General features: G+C 43.2%; 1 long non-coding RNA gene across 1 annotated transcript in view; it reads left to right on the top strand.

The window, feature by feature from the left end:
• LOC137320497 (uncharacterized) overlaps window positions 1–23,165 on the top strand; it is a 40,856-nt gene extending 17,691 nt beyond the window's left edge. The window contains exons 3-5 of the long non-coding RNA XR_010962558.1: window positions 5,622–5,738; window positions 9,277–9,359; window positions 20,897–23,165. This is a non-coding gene — a long non-coding RNA (uncharacterized lncRNA). The remainder of the gene's footprint in view (window positions 1–5,621; window positions 5,739–9,276; window positions 9,360–20,896) is intronic.
• Window positions 23,166–25,776: the final 2,611 nt, after the last annotated feature.

Raw genomic sequence — 25,776 nt, 5'->3', positions numbered from 1 at the left:
ATGACTATTGCACTGCTTGTGGGCCCAGAGGAACAGGAGTGCTTCTTCTTCCAGGCCCAACAAGCTCACCCAGTCAACAGGACACCTGCAATCGGCCGACAACCGCGCCCCCCCCCCCCAACAATGGTGGAACTCTCTCCAATGCTGGCTGACCTGCCCGGTGTCGATGCTAGTTGAGCCCCTTGATCCCCGATGCTGGCTACCCCCACCCCCTCCAATGTCGTCCACCCCACCCCTCCTCCCGATTTTTTTCCAAGCCTGATGATCTCTCTCTCCCTCCCATCCCCCTCTCTGATTTGCAGCTTCTTTCACTGCCGACAGACAGCCGACCTGGCTGCCTGGCGTATGGAAAAGTCAAAGCTCAAATATGACCTTCAACTGAATTATGATCGCAGATTGTAACGCACCCAATTCGCTTCCGGGTTTTCCATGGGAATATTTGTGGATGCGTGGGTTACCTGGCTCCGAGTAAAAATCATGTCCAAAGTGTCTCCATTCAGAAGGTTATCAGTTACCTCTAAAATTGATATGGCATTTCTGGGGTCTTTACAAGGCCCACAATGGAAACCATGCCTACTGGGCCTAACAAGGGTGTGCTGGCCAGAGTTCCTGGGTCAGGCCAAGTATGCCCTTGGACATATCCCCTAAGCTGACAGTGGACTTAGAGAGTGCCAGCAGAAAACTTGCCAGCTGCTCCCCACTCACTGGAATTTGGGTCACTGTTTCACATGGAATGGAAACCCGGCCGATCCAACTTCTGTCCCAAATTCTTGGCACCGTGTAGGTGATCCGCCCAGGTTCTTCTCTCTCCGGCCAAAGAAATGTTGGCCCCTTTGTCTTATGTTTATGAAAGCCATTCTGATAAATGATGTTAATTGTATCCATGTGATTTATATCAATTAGTTTTAATTGTATTCAGGTGGTGCATCTCAATTAGGAACTCTTGTATCCATTTATAAGAGAGCTGATCTAGGGTGTGGTGTGTGTAATGTGGAGCTCTGTGAATAAAGGCTTGGAAGCAACAGAAGACTAGGCTCTAGTATTCTATCCTTCACCACCTGGCTATCCAGTTTATAACAAATGATTGAATTAAAGTATAATAAATTAGGTTGTGAGTCTATTGATAATACAATTTTAAAAACATGCTTTTTTAATGCCCTCGCTTTTTCTTGGAACCATACTTGCTTATCTAACAGGAGTAGAGAAGTCTGAAGCACCACCAAGAATGTTCTCTGATTAAGCATTGGAAGGTTGTTTTTGTGACTGGAAGCCTGTGGCCAGTGGGGTACCACAGGGATCGGTGCTGGGTCCCTTGCTGTTTGTGGTCCACATTAATGACTTGGATATGAATGTAAAAGGTATGATCAGTAAGTTCGCTGATGATACAAAGATTGGTAGGGTGGTAAATAGCGAGGAGGATAGCCTCAGTCTGCAGGACGATATAGATGGGTTGGTCAGATGGGCGGAACAGTGGCAAATGGAATTTAACCCGGAAAAGTGCGAGGTGATGCACTTTGGAGGGACTAACAAGGCAAGGGAATACACAATGAATGGGAGGACCCTAGGCAAGACAGAGGGTCAGAGGGATCTTGGTGTGCAAGTTCACAGATCCCTGAAGGCGGCGGAACAGGTAGATAAGGTGGTAAAGAAGGCATATGGGATACTTGCCTTTATTAGCCGAGGCATAGAATATAAGAGCAAGGAGGTTATGATGGAGCTGTATAAAACACTGGTTAGGCCACAGCTGGAGTACTGTGTGCAGTTCTGGTCGCCACACTACAGGACGGATGTGATCGCTTTGGAGAGGGTGCAGAGGAGATTCACCAGGATGTTACCAGGGCTGGAGCGCTTCAGCTATGAAGAGAGACTGGGAAGATTGGGTTTGTTTTCCTTGGAGCAGAGGAGGCTGAGGGGGGACATGATTGAGGTGTACAAAATTATGAGGGGCACAGATAGGATGGATACTAAGGAGCTTTTTCCCTTCGTTGAGGGTTCTATAACAAGGGGACATAGATTCAAGGTAAAAGGCGGGAGGTTTAGAGGGGATTTGAGAAAGAACTTTTTCACCCAGAGGGTGGTTGGAGTCTGGAACTCACTGTCTGAAAGGGTTGTGGAGGCAGGAACCCTCACAACATTCAAGAAGCATTTGGATGAGCACTTGAAATGCCATAGCATACAAGGCTACGGACCAAATGCTGGAATATGGGATTAGAGTAGACAGGGCTGATGGCCGGCGCGGACACGATGGGCCAAAGGGCCTCTATCCGTGCTGTATAACTCTATGACTCTATTTACAGGAGAGGAGTTTCTTTTTCTAGAGATGTGGGTGCTCTTCTGTTCAAAGATGCTTCATTTAGCAATACTGAGAAATGGCAATGAATATACAATGCCCAGCATGTGTATGAATACCAGTTGAGCCTAGGATTTGAACTGGTGTTGATTTTCTCTACTACTCCCTCACCTCCATCTTCGATGCCTTTGTTCCTAGTGAAATGTTTACCATTTTGTATCCTGGTCGTTCCCCTGTAACAGCCTCCATCTTTGCTTCCTCAAGTCTAAGAGATGCAGATGTGGGTGTACCTGGCGTGCAACTGGCTTAGCCTTACATCATCAGAACTGGCTCAAGCACATAAAGCTCTACTAGGCCTCACTCTCTTTTGCCAAAACTGCCCTGACTCCAGGGACATCCTTGTGGGCAAAGATAACCCCAAGCTCCTTTTCTATACTACCAACTGCCTCCTTAAACCTCTCTATCCTACTCCCACAACCATCATTGTTAGCAATAAGTGTAAGGAGCTCATGGACTTCTTTGTTACCAAGATAGAGATCGTCCATTCTGCTACTCCCCCACCACCACCCCCCCCACTTCCACTTGCTCACCAAGCCAAACCTCCCTCTACCCTAGCCATGAACCTTTCACTGTCTAGTTTTTCCCCATCTTCCCCCATGTCCTTTCCAAGCTTATCTTGTAGATGACCTTCTACTCCCTCAACCCCATCCCCACTAGTCTGCTGACCACCCATCTTCCCTCTTGGCCCCCAGGTTAGCTGATACTGTAAATAGTTCTTTCTCCAAAGACACTGTCCCACTCCTATTCAAAACTGCCATGTGTCTGCCCATTTCACCAGTCTGTCTATGTCCTCGTGTTACTATTCTCCATATTGTTTACTACATTTCCGAGTTTCGTGTCATCTGCAAACTTTGAAATTATACCCTGTATACTCAAATCCAGGTCATTAATATATATCAAAAAGAGCAGTGGTCCTAATACCGACCCCTAGAGAACACCACTGTATACTTCCCTCCAGCCTGAAAAAACAACTGTTCACCACTACTCTCTGCTTTCTGTTCCTTAACCAATTTTGTATCAACACTGCCACTGTCCCTTTAATCCCATGGGCTTTAATTTTGCTAACAAGTCTATTATTTGGTACTTTAGCAAATGCCTTTTGAAAGTCCATATACATAACATCAACTGCGCTATCCTCATCAACCCTCTCCATTACTTCATCAAAGAACTCAAGTTAGTCAAACATAATTTTCCTTTTGCAGATCTGTGCTGACTTTCATTTATTAGTCTATACTTTTCTAAGTGCCAATTAATTTTGTCTCAGATTATTGTCTCTAAAAGTTTCCCCACCACCGACGTTAGGCTGACTGGCCTGTAATTACCAAGTTTATCCCTCTCCCCTTTTTTTGAACAGGGGGTGTAATATTTGTAATCCTCCATTTAAAAATGAAAAACAGGGAATGTGACCCCAACCACCATGCACGCGTCATTGCCATTTTTACGGCAGTGGGTTTCGTGACATCGGCAGGACACTTCATTAACATATTTTAAATCGGACTCCAACAGTGCAATTGAGAGCCTGATTTAAACTTTACAAATGCTGCGCAGGTTTCCCAGAGGTCAGAAAAGCTGGCAGTGAAAGGGAGGCGGGAACTGCCAGCTTCACAAGATAAGTGCCTTTTCCAGCACGCATTGTGTGCCAGGAATGCTCACCCTGGCCCCTCAAGGAAGCCTTCGGCCTCCCCTCTGCCGATCACGGACTCTCTTCCCGCGCACCCACCCGCCCCCCCCAGCTGCATTTGCCGACCTCTGATTTCCCCCCCACAACCCCGAAGTCCTCTCTCTCCCTGCAGCCGATCTTTCCCCCCCTCCACTCCCACGATGGCCTAACTCCCCTCTCCCCCCAAACCCCGATTGCCGACCGTTCCATGCCGTGATCGCGGCTGACCTCCCTCCCCAACCCCAAGCGCTGACCTTTCTCCCTCCCAATTGCCAGGGACCGTCCCAGCTGTGGCCTCCTGTCATTGGTTTTACCACCTGGCACCCGGCCAGGCTGTCAATTTGGCCAGTTGCCAGGTGGGAAACGGAAGAAAAAATGAGAATGAGGTCCTGCCATTAAGTTTGTCAGGATCTCCGTGTCCCCGGCCTTTCCGGGTTATTCCGCCTCCCCCGCACCCTCCCCACCTCCCCGTAAATATCGGGGCCCTTATCTTCACTATCACAAAGACTGCCTAATTCCATAACATCGGCCACTTCTGCCCACCTGCCGCTGAAACCCTTGTGCGTGCCCTTGTCACCTCCAGATTCAACTACTTCAGTGCTTTCCTGGCCGGCCTCCCATATTCCAACCTCCGCAAACTTCAGCTCATCCAATACTCTGCTGCCCATACCCTATTCAGCACCAAATCCCACTTACCTATCATACCTGTCAATGACACGCATTGACTCCTGTACTCCCAGTACTTCAAATTTAAAATTCTTGTCCTTGTGTTTAAATCCCTCTATAGATTTGTCCCTCCTTATCCAGCACGGCAATTTCTCCTCCTCTCCCTAAAATTCTTTTCTTTGAGTCCACCCTCTTGTGCACCCCTGCCCCCCACCTTTGGCCCACCATTGGCGGCCATGCCTTCACCAACCCAGGCCCCATGCTCTGGAATTCCCTCCCTAAACCCATTCACCTCACTCTAAATTAAGACCCTCCTCAAAACCCATCTCTTTGACCAAGCATTTGGTTACTCCTTAATCATTCCTTCTTTGGCTTAGTGTCTGTTTTTCCTCACATCTCTGGTAAGCACCTTGGAACAATTTTTAAGTTGAAGATGCAATATAAGTGCATGCTCTTGTTGATTTCTGGCTACGAAGTCAGGGCTGTGTGTAAGATTGTGATGCCCAGACTTCTGGAAATCTAGCTTTCCATTTTTGTAGATATTGAGTACAGCTTTGAATATAAATTTTTAAATCCAGCTATCCATGATGTTGGTATAAGTTTTTAAAAACTGATCTTTCCATTATGAAAACTAGACATGTCTAAATTGTACGACAACAGTAATAAATGAGTAAATGAAATGAGCAATGTTGCCTTTTCAGTTATGCCAAAAAGCCAGCTTTAAACTTTGAAGTACACTCTGATATTTGTGTAAAACTAGACAATTTGGGATGAAATGACTACAAATTATACCTAGCGATTTATCTTAGTCCTGGAGTTCTACTGCATGCAACATGCTTCTCCATATGGGATGGATTTCATTGCAGCTGCACTCTTCCTCTTTACTATGCTCTCCCTGTACTGCATCTAACAAAATGCCAACACTCTATATTTTTACTTCCTCAGTGTTCCCCTGATATCATCCAGGCCTGGATTGAATTTTAGAATTACATCAGTGAAGTTTTCTGCAGACAACTGGCTGGACTGCTGTAGCTATATTCTGGAATTAATCCTTATGGAACTGTAATGTACCTTTTTTCTTCTTGTTAATAACTGCTGTACTGAGATGAGTGTTGCCCATGCTAAATTTTCTCAGTGTAAAAAAAGATAACTCAGCTGATGTTTTATTTAAACAGGAAGTTACTGTAGTGTAATTCTTTTGCAGATGCAGCATCTTTTCCATGTGCTGTGTTGGCACCACTCCAGTTGTTTACCTTCCCCCTTAATGAAGCCTCCCTGCCTGGCTATATCTTTCACCACTTGCCCCGTCCAGACCGCCGCAGTGGTGGTGTGGCCCTTATCACCAAATCACACCTTGGTCTGTCCCCCTACTCCTCTAGCACCTTCTCCTCCTTTTTGCATCTCATCTTGTTCCACCTCTCTCACCTCTCCTTCAAAATCCTTGTTCTCTACCACCCACTCAAGTACCACGCCAAGTTTCTCACCGCGATATCGTCACTGCTTTCCTCCCTCAGCCTCTGCACCGAGCGATTTCTCATTCTTGGTGATTTCAACCTCCATCTTAACTTATCACGCTCTCTCCTCTGAATTCAGTGCCCTCCTATCATCCTTTAATCTCTCCCTCCATATAAACTCCACTACCCATATTCACGGCCGCACCCTCGACCGTGCCATCTCACGTGGCCTCCCTACTCCCATTGTGTACATCACGGATAAGGCTATCTCTGATCACTTCCTTGTATCCCTCTCCACCCACATCCCCCTTCCCCCTCAATCCTTCTGTGTCCGCCCGTGGAAAAAACTCTCCTCCAAGTCACTTACAACGGTACTTTCAAATTCCCAACTGTCTAGCCTTTGGCCCTCCATTCACTGCAACAATTCTGCAGCTACCGATCTGCTCAATCACACCCACACCTCTACCTTTGATGCCCTTGTCCCCATTAAAACCATTACTCTCTCTCACCCTGGTTGTTCCCCCAGGTATGGCCCTCATCTCCGTTCCCTTAAGACCAAGGGACGCAGACTCGAACGTGTATGGCAGATAACTGGTATGGCCGTTCATCGCCAGATCTGGCTGGACCACATAAAGCACTATCAAGTCCTGCTCTTTGCCAAAACTGCTCACTATTCCAGGATCACCTGGCACTACAAACTATCTTCTTCACTACAAACTATCTTCTTAAACCCCTTTCCCCTGCCTCCTCCACCCTCACCTCCACCTGAAATGACGGAGCTCGTGGAATTCTTTGTCACTAAGATTGAGACCATCCGTTCAGCTGCCTCTGCCATTTCCCTCCCTTCCCCTAGCCCACTAAGCCAAACTTCCCCTACGGTTCCCCCCTGCCTTAGCCCTGAACTCGCATCTTTCTCCAGTTTCTCTCCTTTCTTCCCTCATACCCTCTCTCCATGCTCACCTTAACCATGAGACTAACCTCCTGCTCCCTCGACCCTATTCCCACTAAACTGCTGACCACCCAACTTCCCTCCCTGTTAGCTGATATTGTTAACGGTTCCCTCTCCTCAGGTACTGTCCCCTCCCCTTCAAATCTGCTGTCATCACACCCCTCCGCAAAAAACCACCCTTGACCCCTCTGCCCTTACAAGCTACCACCCCATCTCCAACCTCCCTTTCCTCTCAAGTCCATGAACGTGTTGTCGCCTCCCAAATCCCTGCCCATCTTTGTCGCAACTCCATATTTGAATCCGTCCAATCAGATTTCCGCTCCTACCTCAGTACTGATACGGCCCTTATCAAAGTCACAAATAACATCCTATGTGACTGTGACGATGGTAAACTATCCCTCCACATCCTCTTGATCTGTCTGCAGCCTTTGACATGGTTGACCACACCATCCTCCTCCAACGCCTCTCCTCCATCATCCAGCTGGGTGGGATTGCGCTCACCTGGTTCCATTCTTATCTATCCAGTCGTAGCCAGAGAATCACCTGCAATAGCTTCACTTCCCGCTCCCGCAACGTTACCTCTGGAGTCCCCCAAGGATCAATCCTTGGCCCCCTCCTATTTCTCATGAATCACACAAAGTTAGTATGCAGGTGCAGCAAGTGATCAGGAAGGCAAATGGAATGTTGTCATTTATTGCAAGGGGAATGGAATATAAAAGTAGAGATGTTTTGCTACAGTTGTACAGGGCATTGGTGAGACCACATCTAGAATACTGTGTGCAGTTTTGGTCTCCTTATTTAAGAAAGGACATAATTGCTTTGGAGGCGGTTCAGAAAAAGTTCACTCGACTGATTCCTGGGATGAGGGGGTTATCTTAGGAGGAAAGGTTGGACAAGTTGGGCCTGTATACACTGGAGTTTAGAAGAATGAGAGGTGATCTTATTGAAACATATAAGATCCTGAGGGGACTAGAAGGGGTAGTTTGGCTGCCTAGGCCCCAAGCTCTGGAATTCCCTCCCTAAACCTCTCCGCCTCTCTACCTCTCTCTCCTTTAAGATGCTCCTTAAAACCTACCTCTTTGACCAAGCTTTTGGTCACCTCTCCTAACATCTCTTTATGTGGCTTGGTGCCGTATTTTGTTTGATAACGCTCCTGTGAAGCGCGTTGGGCGTTTTACTATGTTAAAGGCACTATATAAATGCAAGTTGTTGTTGTTTAGGCAAATGCCCTTACCACATAATGCATCTGTAGCAAAGCATTTATAGAAATTCCTTCACAACTAGTTCAGGGGCTCTCACTTTTTAGATCAATGGGTGTGATGTGGTATTCCATAACGGAACTTTAAGTGTAATAATACACTTTAGTAGGCTATTACTACATTTTGGGTTCATTCCATTCATGATGCATTCCATAAGTTTTGGCTACACATTATGAGAAGCCTTTCTTTTTCATATTAAGTGGCATAACAGGGTGTCGCCAAGGTAACTGAGAAGGGGTGTTTTATGAATTTGACTGTTGTTGTTTCCAGAAGCATAGAAATACTTGAAGGCATTGTACTGGGTTTCAGAGGGCAAGCCAGAGATTTTTTGTAGCTTAATGCTTGCTCCAACTACCGATTCAGATAGCATGTTAATATTTTTTGGCCTCTTTTCTGTTGTAAAGGACTGTTTTTAGCTAACAGAAGTTCAGGTAACTGCATTAAACATTGGCTAAAATTTCTTTGGTGATAGTGTCTTTAGACGTAAATCACAAAATAAAGTGCAAAATGCTTAATGCACTAATTTGAGCCCTTGACTTGAAACCACAGAACAGCATCCCTTCCTGTTACGTAGATCATGAGTTGTTTTCATTTGTTTATAATGACTTTGATGTTCCTATATTAGGTTTGAAATGTCGTTACTTCATGGTACCCCATCCCTGATTGTACTTTCCCATCGCATGACGTGTTCCCTACAACTCTGAATGCTCAAACACATAAAGCGCAAGGTTTCAAAGCCCACAAAATGTTTGTTGCATCTCCATTTGTGTGCTGTAACAGTCACTAAAGTTTGCATATTATTAAATTGTATCCAATAAATGTTTTATAGATATCTGCCATTTTCAGTCATGTAAAATGGATTAACTTTATGGCTTTTTGCTATTATTTTGATATTTGCTTCAGAAAATAATACGGTTTATCTTCTCTTTTTTTGTAAGGCCTGGCAAAGTTTTGACCTGGTGTCACCCATGTCATCTAGAGACTGCTGAAGACCAGTTACAAGGATGGAAGTGTTCCTTCGGTAAGAAATTTAAGTGTGAGCGTAATACATTGTAGCTGTCACCTTTTGGAGGCACCGTTGATTTGCTCAAAGTGTTTTGTTCACATGCTGCCAAGCAAGGCATTGCTCCAAAGCTAACAAACCTTGGCCTGGACATCCATCCAGGGAACCACAGATTACAAATAAATGCATTCAAAAAATATGCTTGAGGACTTGGATTCTATTTACTGATCTCCCATTTCTGTTAGTTGTCAAGTTCACTTTATTGAACCAATTTATTTGGCCAACAAATTATCTGTTCAGTTGAGGCTTCAATTAACTCAATTCATTTAGTTAAAATCAAAATCAGTAATATTAACAGTAAATAATAAGCAGGCTGCGTTATTACTTACATGTGCTTCCTGTCCTACTAGTTCAGAAATTCAGCATTCACTAGGGGAAACTTTGACTTTGGGTGATAGTGTAAAACAGCCGAAATCAAATCAGCCGCCCGTTGTACATCTCCCCCCGATTTTCATTTCCATTGACTTCAACTTCTGACGATCATCGACCTGAAACGTTAACTTTGTTTCTTTCTCTACAGATGCTGCCTGACTTGCTGAGTATTTCCAGCATTTTCTGTTTTTATTTCAGATTTTCAGCATCTGCAGTATTTTGATTTTGAGGATGCGTATCATGTTCATCTTAATTTCCACTGACCAAAGATGAACCCAAGGGATACATCATCCTAGCAGATCTTTTCTGGATGAAAGACCAATAGGTTGCCTTGAGATTACTATAGTAACAACAACTTACATTTGCATAGTGGGGGTGGATATCCATGGAGATTCTCCTGCTCGTTTGCCCTACACTTTGGTGGAAGAGCCACCGAAACCCTGGCAAGCTAAGTAAATATTGCTTATGCCACTTTTCTAAGGTTTTCATTGACGTCATCCACCGAAGGTACGGCAGATGAGCAGGAGAACCCCCGTGGAAATTCACCCCCAGTGCCTTTAATGTAGAAAAATGTCCCAAAGCACTTTACAGAGGCGTATGGGAAAAAATGGATACCGAACCAAAGAGAAAGGTAGTAGGACGGGTGACCAAAAAATGACTGGTTTTAAATGGCTTAATTTTTTGTAACTGTCTTTTTACGGCATGCTTTAGATTCCTCCAGAAACTTGTTCTCTTTTGGGGCAGAATAGGGGGAATTTTATTTTGCATCTGGACCATGACCTTTAGTTAGCATAAAATTCGCCAAAAATAAAACTAAGATTATTAAAAACTCAATTTTCCAGATATTTAGTACCTGGATTTGTAACTGGTAAGTCAGGATTTGTAACGTGTAAACCATGTCTAATGAATCTAGTTGAGGAGGTAACTAGCATGGTAGATAAGGGAGTATCCATAAGATGTGGATGTTATTTATATGGACTTCCAGAAGGCATTTGATAAGGTTCCACATAAAAGACTGTTAACAGAAATGAGAGCACATGAAATTTGGGGCACCCTATTGACATGGGTAGGGAATTGGTTAGGAGGTTGGAGACAAAGGTTGGAGACAAAGAGTGGAAATAATGGGTACATACTCCATTTGGCAGGGTGTGACTAGTGGGGTCCCCAAGGGATCTGTACTGGGGTCTCAACTTTTCGCTATATTTATCAATGACTTAGATGAAGAAATAGAGAGCCATATATCCAAGGTTGCAGATGACACCAAGTTAAGTGGCATAGTTAATAGTGTAGATGGAAGTAGCAAGTTGCAACAGAACATTGATAGATTAAATGAGTGGGCAAAACTGTGGCAAGTGGAGTTCAATGTGAGGAAGTGTGAGGTCATCCACTTTGGAACTAAGAAAGAAAGATAAGAATATTTTCTAAAGGGTGAGAAACTAGGAACTGTGAAGCTGCAGAGAGATTTTGGGGCCCAAGTAAAAAAAAAATCTCTAAAAGTTAGTGGACAGGTACAAAAAATAATTAAAAAGGCTAATGGAATGTTGGCCTTTATTTCAAGGGGGCTGCAATACAATGGGATGGAAGTTATGTTAGTTATATAAAGCTCTGGTTACACCCCACTTAGAATACTGCATTCAGTTCTGGGCACCGCACCTCAGGAAGGATATATTTGCCTTAGAGGGGGTGCAGCGCAAATTCACCAGAATGTTACTGGGGCTAAAAGAATTAAATTATGAGGACAGGTTGCATAGGTTCGGCTTGTATTCCCTTGAGTATAGAAGATTAAGGAGTGATCTAATTGAGGTGTTTAAGATGATTAAAGGATTTGATAGGGGAGATAGAGGGAAACTATTTCCTCAAGTGGGGGAGTCCAGAACAAGAGGGCAAAAGTTTAAAATTAGAGCTAGGCCGTTCAGGGGTAATGTCAGGAAGCACTTCTTCACACAAAGGGTAATGGAAATCTGGAACTCTGTCCCCAAAAAGTTGTTGAATCTAGGTCAATTGAAAATTTCAAAACTGAAATTAATAGATTTTTGTTAGGCAAGTGTATTACGGGTTACGGAACCAAGGTGGGTAGATGAGGTTAGGATACAGATCATCCATGATCTAATTGAATGGTGGAACAGGCTCGAGGGGCTAAATGTGTTCTTCATGTGCTATGACACAAAGGGTCACAGTTAATTCAATAAAACTCTTGTCTGTTCCATATGTGGAATGTATGCTGTTGAGGACAAGGCTCCTCCAGACTCATCTTCCCTAAACAAACTGATCTTTGTCTTTCTAGTACAGAAAAGTCGCACTGTACCACCGTAACAAGCTGTACTTCCTCTTCTACAGAGGAATCAATAATCTCTGACCATATGGGATTTTAAACCCTTTTTACGGTGGAAAGCATTCAAGAAAAAAATGTTTTTGCAGCTGGAAGGAACTGCACAGCACAATGCCTCTTGGATGTTAGCCCAGATTTTAGCCTGCCTCTCACAACATCATTTGATTATTCAGAGTCATAAATTAGCTTCAAACCCGAGACTTCTCTTTCATAGACTCAGATGATTATCGAATTAGACACATTTTCACTGCACTCTTTGTTACTTTTCATGCAGGCGTTGTCATGAGATGGTCAGAGGACAGAGATTGCAAAGGAATGGCACAGTTCTGGTGTATGAAAGTTTTCAAGTGCATTTTTAGAAAAGCATGAAATATTTGGAAACCAGTTCCAGGAAAATGTTTCCCCTTTTATATACAGCTTGTTCCCCTCCCTCTAACATATTTCACTGTCTTTTTTAAATCAACAGTACCAGAGACTAGAGTCTGGATTTTTCATTTTTGGTGTGGCTTAAACCCACATCTCGAAGTTTTTTTGGTAAAGAAGTAACCAAAAATCATTAAAAGTTGTATAATATTGGGTCTTAAGGCAGTAAATGCATCTGGGAAATTCAGATTACTTGAAACTGAGAGTGAAGTTTGAGCAGTTTCTGAACTCTCCATTAACCCAGAGATGAAATTACTGGCCTAGGCTTCCCCCCCCCCCAACCAGTGATTTTTCAGCTGTTCTGGAGCAGGTGGAGGTGGACAGCTATTTGGCAATGAGCTGTTTTCTGGGGGCTGGTTTTGTCAGGAAATAATACTCATCCATATGCAAATAATGAAAACACTGCAGGAATGCTGTGAGACGCCAGTGTCCAGCAGAGAGGCCCGAGGAGCATGAAGGGAAGAGAGGCCTGTGCTGTTTCTGATGGAGCTCTATACTTGAAATTAAAATATTTCTGTGGGGAAAAAAAAATTAACAGCTAATTCACCTCTTCCTCTTGCTGTGATAGAACCCTGAGCCCTGGAACCTACCACTTCTCAGCATAGTTCAAACTGGAGAAAATACTATGGACACAAGCTGTACTAGCACATTCAAGGCTTCCTTTTGAAGCATTATTTTACTTCTTGCTTTAACAACATGCGCTGCCACAGCAAGTATTCATCCCCAGACCGGCATGACTCCCCAGCAAAGGCTGAGGAGCTGCATTTAAATCACTACAGGACTGTAAATATAGCTGGGGTCAGTGGGGTATCTCCAGGGCAGGTGGAAGTCCCACCCCACTGGAAATGTGCCCCAATCAAAGGAGGGGGGCAGTGTAAAGCTTAGGCCACTCGGTTTAACTCACTTCCTGGCAAATCATACTCAATATACATCAATGAAGTGTTCTTGTATCTAGTGGCAAATAGGAACAGAATCGTCAGCAAACTTTGAATAATTTGCTCCCGTTTGCTGCTAGAAACATTTACAAACTTATAGAATTGGGAATAAGCAGGAGAAGATCCACTTAAGGTTTTCTTCATTCTGCATTTTCTAATACTCAGCTCTAGCCAGTATACAACATCTAGTTGCTGCTATGTTCCATGCTTAAATTTATGGTAATGAATTAACATAGCCACTATAATTTCAAGCCTCCCGTCCACCTTTCCGTTCAAGTGATGTTAATGGAACCTACTTCATGTGTAGCCTCTGTTGATGTTAAAGCAAGAAGTATCAAAAAATTTCAAAAGGAAGCTGTGCCTAGGCTAGTACAGCTTGTGTCCGCAGTATTTTCTTCTTGTCTGAACCGTGCTGAAAAGAGGTACGTCCCAGTGAAACTGCATGACGCTTGGCCAGGATACAAGCAGGAGGTTGGGAGATAGAGGATGGTGGCAGTAATGTTTTTGTTTTGGCACTGCCATCCTGTTTTTCAATGTTCTGTAGGTGAAGCTTTGCCACAGCACAGACTGAGTGGTTGAACAGCAGGAGAAATTCTATAAGGTCAGACCACATTGAGGGTGTAGCACGTTGTGTTAACTTTAGTATGTATTACTCCTCTTTACTATAATATTTGCTAAAAATGTAACCAAAAGTTGGATGTTGTTCTGGAACATTAGATGTCAGCGAGTGATTGATAAGGAATCTTGGAATTCTATGGAAATCAGTTTACCTGAAACTGAATGAAGTTTGAGCAGTTTATGAACATGTCCTAAACCCTGAGATGAAATTACTACCTTTAACTTTTCGTATTCATATGTATTTCATATTCTATACATTTGAGTTATTCAGTCATTTACTGTTCAGTTTTTATCCAGGGCCACTGCTGCTTCTGGCATATGTTGCTCAAGGTGATCAGTTTATTAAGGTAGCAACTTGTCTGCTGCATGCTTTGAAGCAGAATTTTTATGAGAAACAGTTATTGGACTGACTCAGTTGACAACACCTCTAAGTTCCAATAATGTTTTCTGTGTTTGTAATAAACGACTTTGTGGAAGCTTTGAAAATGAGCATAGTGCAGAAATTACAAGTGCAAAAGTATAACAACAGTTAATAAGAACATAACAACGTAAGAAATAGGAGCAGGAGTAGGTCATATGGCCCCTTCGAGCCTGCTCCGCCATTGAATCAGACCATGGTTGATCTTTGACCTCAACTCCATTTCCTGCCCAATCCCCATATCCGTTGATTCCCCTAGAGTCCAAAAATCTATCCATCTCAGCCTTGAATATATTCAATGACTCAGCATCCACAGCCCTCTGGGGCAGAGAATTCCAAAGATTCACAACCCTCTGAGTGAAGAAATTTCTCCTCATCTCAGTCTTGATTAGCCGACCCCTTATCCTGCGTCTATGCCCCCTAGTTCTAGACTCTTTAGCCGGGGAAACAATCTATCAGCATTTACCCTGTCAAGCCCCCTCATAATCTTGTATGTTTCAACGAGATCACCTCTCATTCTTCTAAACGCCAGAGAGTATAGGCCCATTTTACTCAACCTCTCTTCATAGGACAACCTTCTCATCCCAGGAATTAATCTAGTGAACCTTTGTTGCACCACCTCCAAGGCAAGTATAACCTTCCTTGGATAAGGAGACCAAAACTGTATGCAGTACTCCAGGTGAGGTCTCACTAAAGCCCTGTACAACTGTAGTAAGACTTCCTTACTCTTGTACTCCAACCCGCTTGTATTAAGGCCATCATGCCATTTGCTTTCCTAATTGCCTGCTGTACCTGCAAGCTAACTTTTTTGTACAAGGACACCCAAGTCTCTCTGAACATCAACATTTAATAGTTTCTCACCATTTAAAAATATTGTGTTTTTATATTCTTCCTATCAAAGTGAATATCCTCACATTTCCCCACATTATACTCCACCTGCCACCTTCTTGCCCACTCACTTAACCTGTTTATATCCCTTTGCAGACTCCGTGTCCTCACAGCTTACTTTCCCACCTAGCTTTGTATCGTCAGCAAACCTGGATCGATTACACTCGGTCCCTTCATCTAAGTCATTAATATAGATTGTAAATAGCTGAGGCCCAAGCACCAATCCTGGCGGCACCCCACTAGTTACAGCCTGCCAACCTGAGAATGACTTGTTTATCCCTACTCTCTGTTTTCTATCCTTTAACCAATCCTCTATCCATGCTAATATATTACTCCCAACCCCATGAGCCCTTACCTTGTGTAACAACCTTTTTGCGGCCCCTTATTGAATGCCTTTTGAAAATCCAAGTATACTACATCCCATGGTTCCCCATTATCTACCCTGCTAGTTACATCCTCAAAAAACTCTAATAAATTTGTCAAATATGCTTTCCCTTTCATAGAACCATGTTGACTCTGCCTAATCATTTTATGATTTTCTAAGTGCCCTGTTACCACTTTCTTAATAATGGATTCCAGCATTTTCCCGACGACCAATGTCAGGCTAACTGGCCTGTAGTTCCTTGTTTTCTATCTCTCCTCCCTTCTTGAATAGCGAGGTAACATTTGCTACCTTCCAGTCCACTGGGACCAGAATCTAGAGAATTTTGGAAGATCACAACCAATGCATCCACTATCAGCATGCTTGGTTTCATTGGTCAGAACATTGAATACAGGAGTTGGGATGTCTTGTTGAAGTTGTACAAGACATTAGTAAGGCCACACTTGGAATACTGTGTACAGTTCTGGTCACCCTATTATAGAAAGGATATTATTAAACTAGAAAGAGTGCAGAAAAGATTTACTAGGATGCTACCGGGACTTGATGGTTTGACTTATAGGGAGAGGTTGGATAGACTGAGACTTACTTCCCTGGAGAGTAGGAGGTTTAGGGGTGATCTTATAGAAGTCTATAAAATAATGAGGGGCATAGATAAGGTAGATAGTCAAAATCTTTTCCCAAAGGTAGGGGAGTCTATAACGAGGGGGCATAGATTTAAGGTGAGAGGGGAGAGATACAAAAGGGTCCAGAGGGGCAATTTTTTCACTCAAAGGGTGGTGAGTGTCTGGAACGAGCTGCCAGAGGCAGTAGTAGAGGCGGGTACAATTTTGTCTTTTAAAAAGCATTTGGTCAGTTACATGGGTAAGATGGGTATATGGGCCAAGTGCAGGCAATTGGGACTAGCTTAGTGGTATAAACTGGGCGACATGGACATGTTGGGCCGAAGGGCCTGTTTCCATGTTGTAAACTTCTATGATTCTATCTCTGCAGCCACTGCTTTTAGAACCCTCGGATATCGGCCATCAGGTCCAGGAAATTTGTTGGGTTTTAGTCCCTTGAGTTTGTCCAGTACTTTTTCTCTACTGATATTAATTGTTTTAAGTTCCTTACTCTCATTTACCCCTTGGTTCCCCATTATTTCTGGTATGCTTTTTGTGTCTTCTACTGTGAAGACAGATACAAAATATTTATTTAACGCATTTGGCATTTCCTGATTCCCCATTATAATTTCTTCTGTCTTAGCTTCTAAGGGACCAATGTTTACTTTTGCTACTCTCTTCCTTTTTACATACTTGTAGAAGCTCTTACAATCCATTTTTATGTTTCTTGCTAGTTTACTTTCATATTCTATTTTCTCCCTTTTTATCAATTTTTTGTTGTCCTTTGGTTTTTAAAACTCTCCCAATCCCCAGACTTATTACTCTTTTTCACAACATTATAGGCCTCTTCTTTCAATCTAATACTCTCCTTAACTTCTTTAGTTATCCATGAGTGGATCACTTTTCCCATGGAGTTTTTATTTCTCGATGGAATGTATACTTGTTGAGAATATTGAAATATTTCTTTAAATGTTTGCCATTGCTTTTCAACTGCCAAACTCTTTAATTTCCCAATCTACCTTGGGAACTCGCCTCTCATACCTATGTAATTGGCTTTATTTAAATTTAAGACTCTAGTTTCTGACTTAAGTACGTTACTGTCAAACTCAATGTGAAATTCTATCTTCCCCAGAGGTTGTTTTACTGTGAGATTACTAATTAACCCTGTCTCATTACACAATACAAGATCTAAAATAGCCTCTTCCCTGGTTGGATCCATGACGTATAGCTCTAGGAAACCTTCTCGAGTACATTCCATTAACTCATCTTCTAAACTACCTTAGCCAATTTGATTTGACCAGTCTATATGCAGATTAAAGTCCCCCATGATGACTGCATTTCCTTTGTTACAAGCTCCTATTTTTTCATTATTAATACTCTGTCCAACGGCATAGCTACTATTAGGGGGCCTATAAACTACTCCCACCAGTGTTTCCTGCCCCTTGTTATTTCTAATTTCCACCCATACTGATTCTACTTCCTGATCTTCCAAGCCAAGATCCTTTCTCACCACTGTTCTTACGTCATCCTTTTATCAGGGCTACACCCCTTCTTCCATTCTGCCTGTCTTTTCTAATTGTCATGTACCCTGGAATATTTGGTTCCCAACCTTGGTCATTTTGCAACCATGGGCTTGATTTTGCAATGGTGACGGGTTGGCAGCGGTACGGGGGGGGGGTTGAAGGTGCTTCCACCACCCTTTCAGGCAGTACATTCCAGATCATAACAACTCGCTGTGTAAAAAAGTTTCTCCTCATCTTGCCTCTGGTCCTTTTGTCAATTACCTTAAATCTGTGTCCTGCCACTGGAAACAGTTTCTCCTTATTTACGCTAAACCCCTCATGATTTTGAATACCTCTATTAAATCTCCCCATACCTTCTCTGCTCTAAGGAGAACAACCCCAGCTTCTCTAGTATCTCCACGTAACTGAAGTCCCGCATCCCTGGTGCCATTCTAGTACATCTCCTCTATACCCTCTCTTAGGCCTTGACATCCTTCCTAAAGTGTGTTACCCAGAATTGGACACATTACTCCAGCCAGGGTCTAACCAGTGATTTATAAAGGCTTAGCATAACTTCCTTGCTTTTGTACTCTATGATGTGGAGATGCCGGTGATGGACTGGGGTTGACAATTGTAAACAATTTTACAACACCAAGTTATAGTCCAGCAATTTTATTTTAAATTCACAAGCTTTCGGAGGCTTCCTCCTTCCTCAGGTAAATGTTCAGCCTGAACATTTACCTGAGGAAGGAGGAAGCCTCCGAAAGCTTGTGAATTTAAAATAAAATTGCTGGACTATAACTTGGTGTTGTAAAATTGTTTACATTTGTACTCTATGCCTCTGCTTATAAAGCCAAGGATACAGTTTGCTGTTCTAACAGCCTTCTCCACTTCTCCTGCCCCCTTCAAAGATTTGTGTACATACACCCCCAGCTCTCTCTATCCTGCACCCCCTTTAAAATTGTTCCATTTAGTTTATATTGCTTCTCCTCATTCTTCCTACCAAAATGCATCACTTCACACTTCCCTGCATTAAATTGCATCTGCCATATGTCTGTCCATTTCACCAGTCTGTCTATGTCCTCCTTAAGTCTGTTACTATCCTCCACACTGTTTACTACATTTCAGAGTTTCGTGTCATCTGCAAACTTTGAAATTATGCCATGTATGCCCAAGTCCAAGTTATTAATATATATCAGAGAGCAGTGGTCCTAATACCGACCTCTGGGGGACACCACTGTATACTTCCCTCCATTCTGAAAAACAACCGTTCACCACTATTCTCTGCATTCTGTCTCTTAGCCAATTTCATATCCACGCTGCCACTGCCCATTTAATCCCATGGGCTTCTTTTGCTAACAAACCTATTATGTGGTACTTTATCAAATGCCTTTTGAAGGTCCATAAGCACAACATCAACCGCACTACCTTCATCAACCCTCTCCGTTACTTCATCAAAAAACTCAATCAAGTTAGTCAAACACGATTTTCCTTTAACAAATCCGTGCTGGCTGTCATTTATTAACCCATAATTTTCCAATGTAATGCATTTTGGTAAAATAAAGTAACAGCAGTAATTATATTCTGAATGCAAGTAGGCTTGATGCTGTGAAAGAGCAGAGGGATTTGGGGGTACAGGTTCACAGGCAGTATTGAGGTCCACAGTATAGGAAGAATATTAAAGCTCTAGAAAGGATACAACACAAAATCACTAGGATTCTGCTTGTTATGAAGAAACACAAATACAAAGAAAAACTTGGTAAAAATGACTTTTTTATTGGACAACACAGATTATGGGGCAATATGATAGAAGTGTTTAAAATTATGAAAGAATGGGACAGGGTAGATAGAAGCAGACTTTCCAGTAGTTGAGGGGTTTAAAATGAGGGCCCATTGAGACAAGATTAAATATAAGAGATTTAGAACAGGGTGCAGGAGAAACTTCTTCACACAGAGTTGTGAGGCTGTGGAATTCACTTCCTGGGTTAGTTGTTGAGGCACACACAAATATCAACATTCAAGAGTAGATTGGATGAAGGAAAAGGGGTTGATGGTACATGGGAACAGGGTGTGTAAATGTCATTAGAACTATTTGCTCATGTAGAGGGTAAACACCAATACAGATTGGTTGGGCCGAATAGCCTGTTTCCATGTTGTAACTTCTGTGTATTTCAAAGCACTTCACAACCAATGAAGTGCTTTGGTGCTTTGTTGCAATTGTAGGGAAACACAGAGCCAATTTGCACTGTTTAAGTCCCACAAACAACAATGAGATAAATGACCTCAGAATCTGGTTTTTGTGGTACTGGTTGAGGGAAATGTTTGCCAGGACACCGGGAGATTTCCTTTTTCTTCTTGAAATAGTGCCATGGATCTTTTCTGCCCATCTGAGAGGGAATACAGGGCCTAAGTTCAATATCTCATCTGAAAGACAGCACCTCCGACAGTGCAGCACTTCCTCAGTATGGACTGAAGTGTCAGCCTAGATTATGTGCTCAAGTCTGTAGAGTGGGGCTTGGATCCATGTCCTTCTGACTCCGAGGTAGAAACGCTGCTGTTGAACCATGGCTAACGAATGAATGAAGCAGTAAAATGAAAAGAAAGCCACTGATATGAAAGGATTCTTTTTTTCAAATGTTCAGCAAATTTAGGTTCTGGAACGTCACTCAAAGGAGAAATACGTTTTATGCTGTTCTTGTATAGTGGTAGCGATATGCTGCCTTTTAAAACTTGGGCTGGGAAGACTGTTGGGGTAAAGGCCATATTCATCAAAATGTATTTGTTGATGCAATTAATTTTAACTAAATTTCTTGTACTGGCAGTGATTAATTATTGGATGGTTTGTGCACTTTCTCTGTTGTGATGAATGTAAAAGTAAAGGTTCCTCTTTAATTAATGCTTGAATTTGCAATCCTTCCTGATGTATAATTTTTTGTGCCGTTTTTAATGTTGTAATATAAAGATCTGATTCTTAGGAACTATGCTGTACATAAATAGTTTGAGTTTAATATAATGTGTTTTCATTAAAGGGAATGCTTCATATCTCCCACCAGAAAAAAAAACTGGCTTCAAGAAGGGGAACAATAAGACCAAAGTCTTGGACCTGACTCCTCCAATGGAGGCAGATTGATGTTTTGCTGAAAGAAGATGGAGTCCCTCCATCTCCAATCATTATTCTTCCATGTGTATTGACTTGGTGTATGGGTTTTGATGAGGTGGCACAGTTTCAGAGTTTGTTTGTGTTTATTTTTTAAATTTTTTAGTTAAAACAAATTGAAGGGACTCTGAACCTGGCTGATTTGTACCATGGACAATATTACCAGAAAACAACACACAGCAGATTTACTAAACTGGAAACACTAAAATACACACACTGTGAACAACAATGTTTACAACCAATACAGGTGGGCCTTCAGGCCTGGTCGTACCATGCAACATATTGTCTTCCATTATTCCATTGGAAGTTTACAACCAAATAGCTTCCTCTTTTACATGTCACTTTCTCATTGTTAACTCATAGAATTCAAAGGCTGAGAGTCCCTTACATTTTATTTTAATGTATTAAGCTTGTTAGTTCATAACGTATGTCTGAAATCTTCAATCGCCTATGTAACCTCATATTTTAGCCATGTAAATTTTATGTATAGAAATACTGTAATAGTATGTAATGCATTGTTTCCTTGTGGTAAGTGATTGAGGTGCTGCCACGGGATATGAGACACTGATGAATGGTGCTATTTTGGATTTGAAACATGCTCCTTGGCAAGGTAGCTCTGATGGATTTTATTTTTATTTTCCCTGTTCTGAGAGGGTATTGATGCTTTTCTGATTGCTTTCATTTTTTTGGACCGGAGTGACTTGTTTCTGAATGTTCGGTGGCTTTCATATTGGATCTATTAGGCTAGGAGCAGTACCTGCTGACTGGAGAGTTAAGTTGCAGCAAACTGGGTACATGACAGTGCCTCAGAGAAAAAGGGACAATTGCAGCATTGCAACCTTACCTTTTTAAATTACTTTCTCCCTTTTAAGTACTTCTTTTGTAGTTTTAATAAATCTTTAAAAATACATTTTTAAATACTCAGCTGTAGGTTGAGACAGGCATTTTGTTATTTTGAATGATGTCCTTAATGGATAAAATGCATTAAACGTGACTATAAAGTACACTACAGTAATCCACATGTTCCAATAATTTCAAAACTAGGTGATTGAAAGTAAGGTGGTAATTGGGGGAAAAAGCTAGGGCCATATCCATAGAATATAATGTGAAGTGTGCTGAGAAAGAAGTACTTGCTATTTGAAGACCCTTTCTTTGACAGCAAATGGATGGCAGAAGAATACATTGCCAAAAGTAGGAGTTGCTGACCCTTAGTCTCTTTTTACTTTGGGAGGCAGTTCGTTTCTTGCCACAATTCAATAAATTAGAGCCAACATTTTTCAATTTTATTGGCTCCAAGAGCCAAGTAGATGAACTCACACCAAGTCAATAGAATATGATTCCTAGTGCCAACTTCCTTTTGTCTTGAAGTTAACAGGCCTGTGCCAATCACTGATAGGCTTTCCTCTTTGACAGGTAAGCAGTTATAGTTATAAATGACATGTAATAACAAATTAACTGACACCTTCAGACTCCTCATACCAAATATGATCGTGTAACATTTGTCAACCTACAAGAAAATACTTTAGAGCTGAATGGTAAATATAATTGACTGCATAGCTCATTATGGAATCAAAGCTGGTGCAGTGTCCATTTTATCCCAGATTTGGTTTTATTTGCCCAGAAAAGCTATCCTTCATTTTTGCTGAAGAACAAAAGGTCTAAATATTGGTTGTGAACTGAGGGGAAAAGTGGAGAGAAAAGGATGTTTGCTATTTTGTGTTTGCTCCCTTTTAAACAAAATCATATAGTACCACCAAGTATGAGATGCTGCTGTGTTTGATATGGTCTGAAAGCCCACCTTAAGAAATATTTTAATCTCTTCGTAGCTCTTCCTTCCATGCAGGCCTTCCTGCTTGTTCTGAACTATTCCAGTTTCTGACTGTTAAATGCTGATGCATGTATTCATTATTTACGGTGTTAAAATTTTATGTTTGATTAGAATTTAGTTGTGTAACTAGCAAAGTAGTACTTTAGTAGCATTTTGCAGATGTATAAAGATTATGCTTTATGATAAAAGTACATGTTTTATTGAAAATGTGACCGTCAGCTGTTTTACTGTTATACCCCATATACCCAGTGTAACACTATTTTGTGCTTATTTTAGTAGGGATTGTTCAATAAATATTCAAAGTCCAAATTGAGTATATTTTGCTAAAAGTATATTTATTCATAATTCATTTACAAATAATGTACAGCATGGATCAGCTACGATCAATTGAGTTGTGCTAACTTTTATCTTAATGGAAAAAATCAAGCTTCCAAAATTTTTAGGGGGTAAACTTGCTTGATACAAAGCCAAATAGACCAGAAAGTCCCAGATTTGGGGGCCGATTTTCGGATGGCCAAGCGGGTGCATTGGGGGCGGGGGGGGCTCCGAAAATGGCGGAATCCCAGAGCAGATTCGGAGCCTGGCTCCAACCCGCGCACTTCCAGGTTCCCCAATGACGCGTTCGGATGTGCGCGCGGCTCCCACATCGGGCCTCCCACCAGCAATTAAAGCCGGCAGGATGATAGTTATTTAGGTAGTTCAGGTACTTGACAGACCTTATTGACTGGAGATTTTGGCAGGGGTGCAATTTTGAAGAATCCTCAGCGTGTTTCCTTGCTGTGGGAAACACTCCCTGTTGGAGCAGATGTGTTTCAGTCAGCAGCCAGTGGGAGATGCAAAGGATTTTTTGACAGTTGGGGGAAATACCTCATTTATTGCGGCAGGGCACTCTGTCACTTCAGACAAAATTTTGGCTGCAACACCTTTGTCTTTCCACTCAAAATTATTAATTTATACCCTAAACTCTGCCGTGCAAACACATTTACCTACTTTACGGACACCCTCAAACTCACACCTTCAGGATGGGGGGGCGCCATGGCTGCATTCATCACTTCATCCGAGAATGTGCACGCCGTCCACCTCCACCACATGGAGCTCCACAACACAGTGCTGCGCCACAGGCACCTGCACAACAGCAGGGAGGGCAACAACAGAGAGAGTGGCGTCGCAGGGGGCACTACCCTCGCCACAGGGTCGACAGACCGAGGCTCAGTTTCCTGGACCTCTCTGTGGAGCAGTGCATACGGAGGCTCAGAGTCTGTCGCCAGGTAGTCACGGACATCTGCAGCCTCCTTCATGCCGAGCTGCTCCCGGTTGGCCCAAGCAACATCTTCTTACTTGTTGCTGTCAAAGTCACCACTGCCCTCAACTTCTTCGCCTCCGGATAGTTCGAGGGTGCCACCGGGGACATCACCGGGGTCTCTCAGTCGTCTGCATACAAGTGCATAAGGCAGGTCATTGACTGCTTGTTTCGCAGGGCCTCGCACCATGTCAACTTCCCCATGGATGACCTTAGCCAGACGGAGAGGGCAGTGGGAGTCCATGCTGTGGCTGGCTTCCCATGGGTGCAATAGAAGCACCTCCACACGAGCCAGGACTGTTCATCAACAGGAAGGGCTATCACTCCATCAACACTCAGCGCACCTGTGACCACCGCAAGAGATTCCTTCACATGTGCACCAGATACCCTGGCAGCTGCCACGATTCCTTCATCCACCGGGAGTCCAACAGCCCGCCCCTCTTCCACACACCGAATACCCGCAAGGGCTGGCTCCTCAGGGACAAGGGATAACCCCTGCACACATGGTTCATGACACCTCTGAGGAACCTCACCACCGAGCAACAGCATTGATATAACGACAGCTACATCGCTACAATTCTACAATTGAGCATGCTATAGGGCTGCTCAAGATGTACTTCAGGTGCCTTGATTGTTCTGGGGGAACGCTTCAATATGCACCAGACAGAGTGGGACGCATTATAGTTGTGTGTTGTGCCCTGCACAACATGGCACAACAGAGAGGGGTGCCGCTTGAGGAGGCCCCATCCACATCTGCCACCCACATTGAGAAGGAGGAGGAGGAGCAACCCATGGGCAGAACAGTGGCTCACCTGGCTGCTCGTGAGGCCAGGGAGTCACTGATATGTGAACAGTTCTCCTAACATCAGACAGTGTGAAGAGTCCAGTCCTCACCACCTGGACGGAGAAGCGACCACACCAGCCCCCTCCCCCGCCCCCTGCACAAAATAGTCGTACAACTACACCTACATCCACCTAGAGTGACCCAATGGGTGGCGTCAAGTGTGGGTGTTCATGGTGAACCTCATGAAAGGGACTTATTGCACTTGCCAGTCAAGAATGGCCAAGACGTGGCAGTAGTGGTGACAATGTAATATTTAATGTGAGTTGAACAAAAATCAAATATAAATAAAAAACATGACAAACCATCAAACACCCTTGTGCATCCCCTTTGTGCTCACAAAACCTTTGCCTTACGCTTACGACTACTCCTACGTGGTGCTTCCCCTGTGGCTGCAGCAGAGGTAGTGGCAGGTTGCTCTTGTTCATGCCCTGACCGATTAGATGCGTTGGGCCAAAAAGACTGCTCCACCTGCACCTGTGCCGGGGCGGACTCGACCACCTGGAGAGGAGGCAGCATTGCGGGTACTGTTTGAGAGGGGGGCAACGGGTGAGACGAGGAAGCGCTTTGAGAAGTTTCCATGTCCCCTTTTGCCATCATCCCTCTCCTGGGCCAGGCCCACATCACTCCTACCACCCTGCAGGATGACAGTTTGGAGGACTTGTGTGAAGCCTTGCAAGGCCAGTGTCAGTGTATCTGCCTGCCTGTTTAAGGTGGCAGAAATTTGCTCACCGAGTCCGAAGGGCCATTGTCAGGGCCTCAATGGACTCATTGGTGAGCCGT

The sequence above is a fragment of the Heptranchias perlo genome, chromosome 4 (genome assembly GCF_035084215.1).
Source record: "Heptranchias perlo isolate sHepPer1 chromosome 4, sHepPer1.hap1, whole genome shotgun sequence".
NCBI classification, from domain to species: domain Eukaryota; kingdom Metazoa; phylum Chordata; class Chondrichthyes; order Hexanchiformes; family Hexanchidae; genus Heptranchias; species Heptranchias perlo.
Note: the sequence above shows the minus strand (reverse complement) of the source record. Positions and strands in the feature narration are given on the sequence as shown.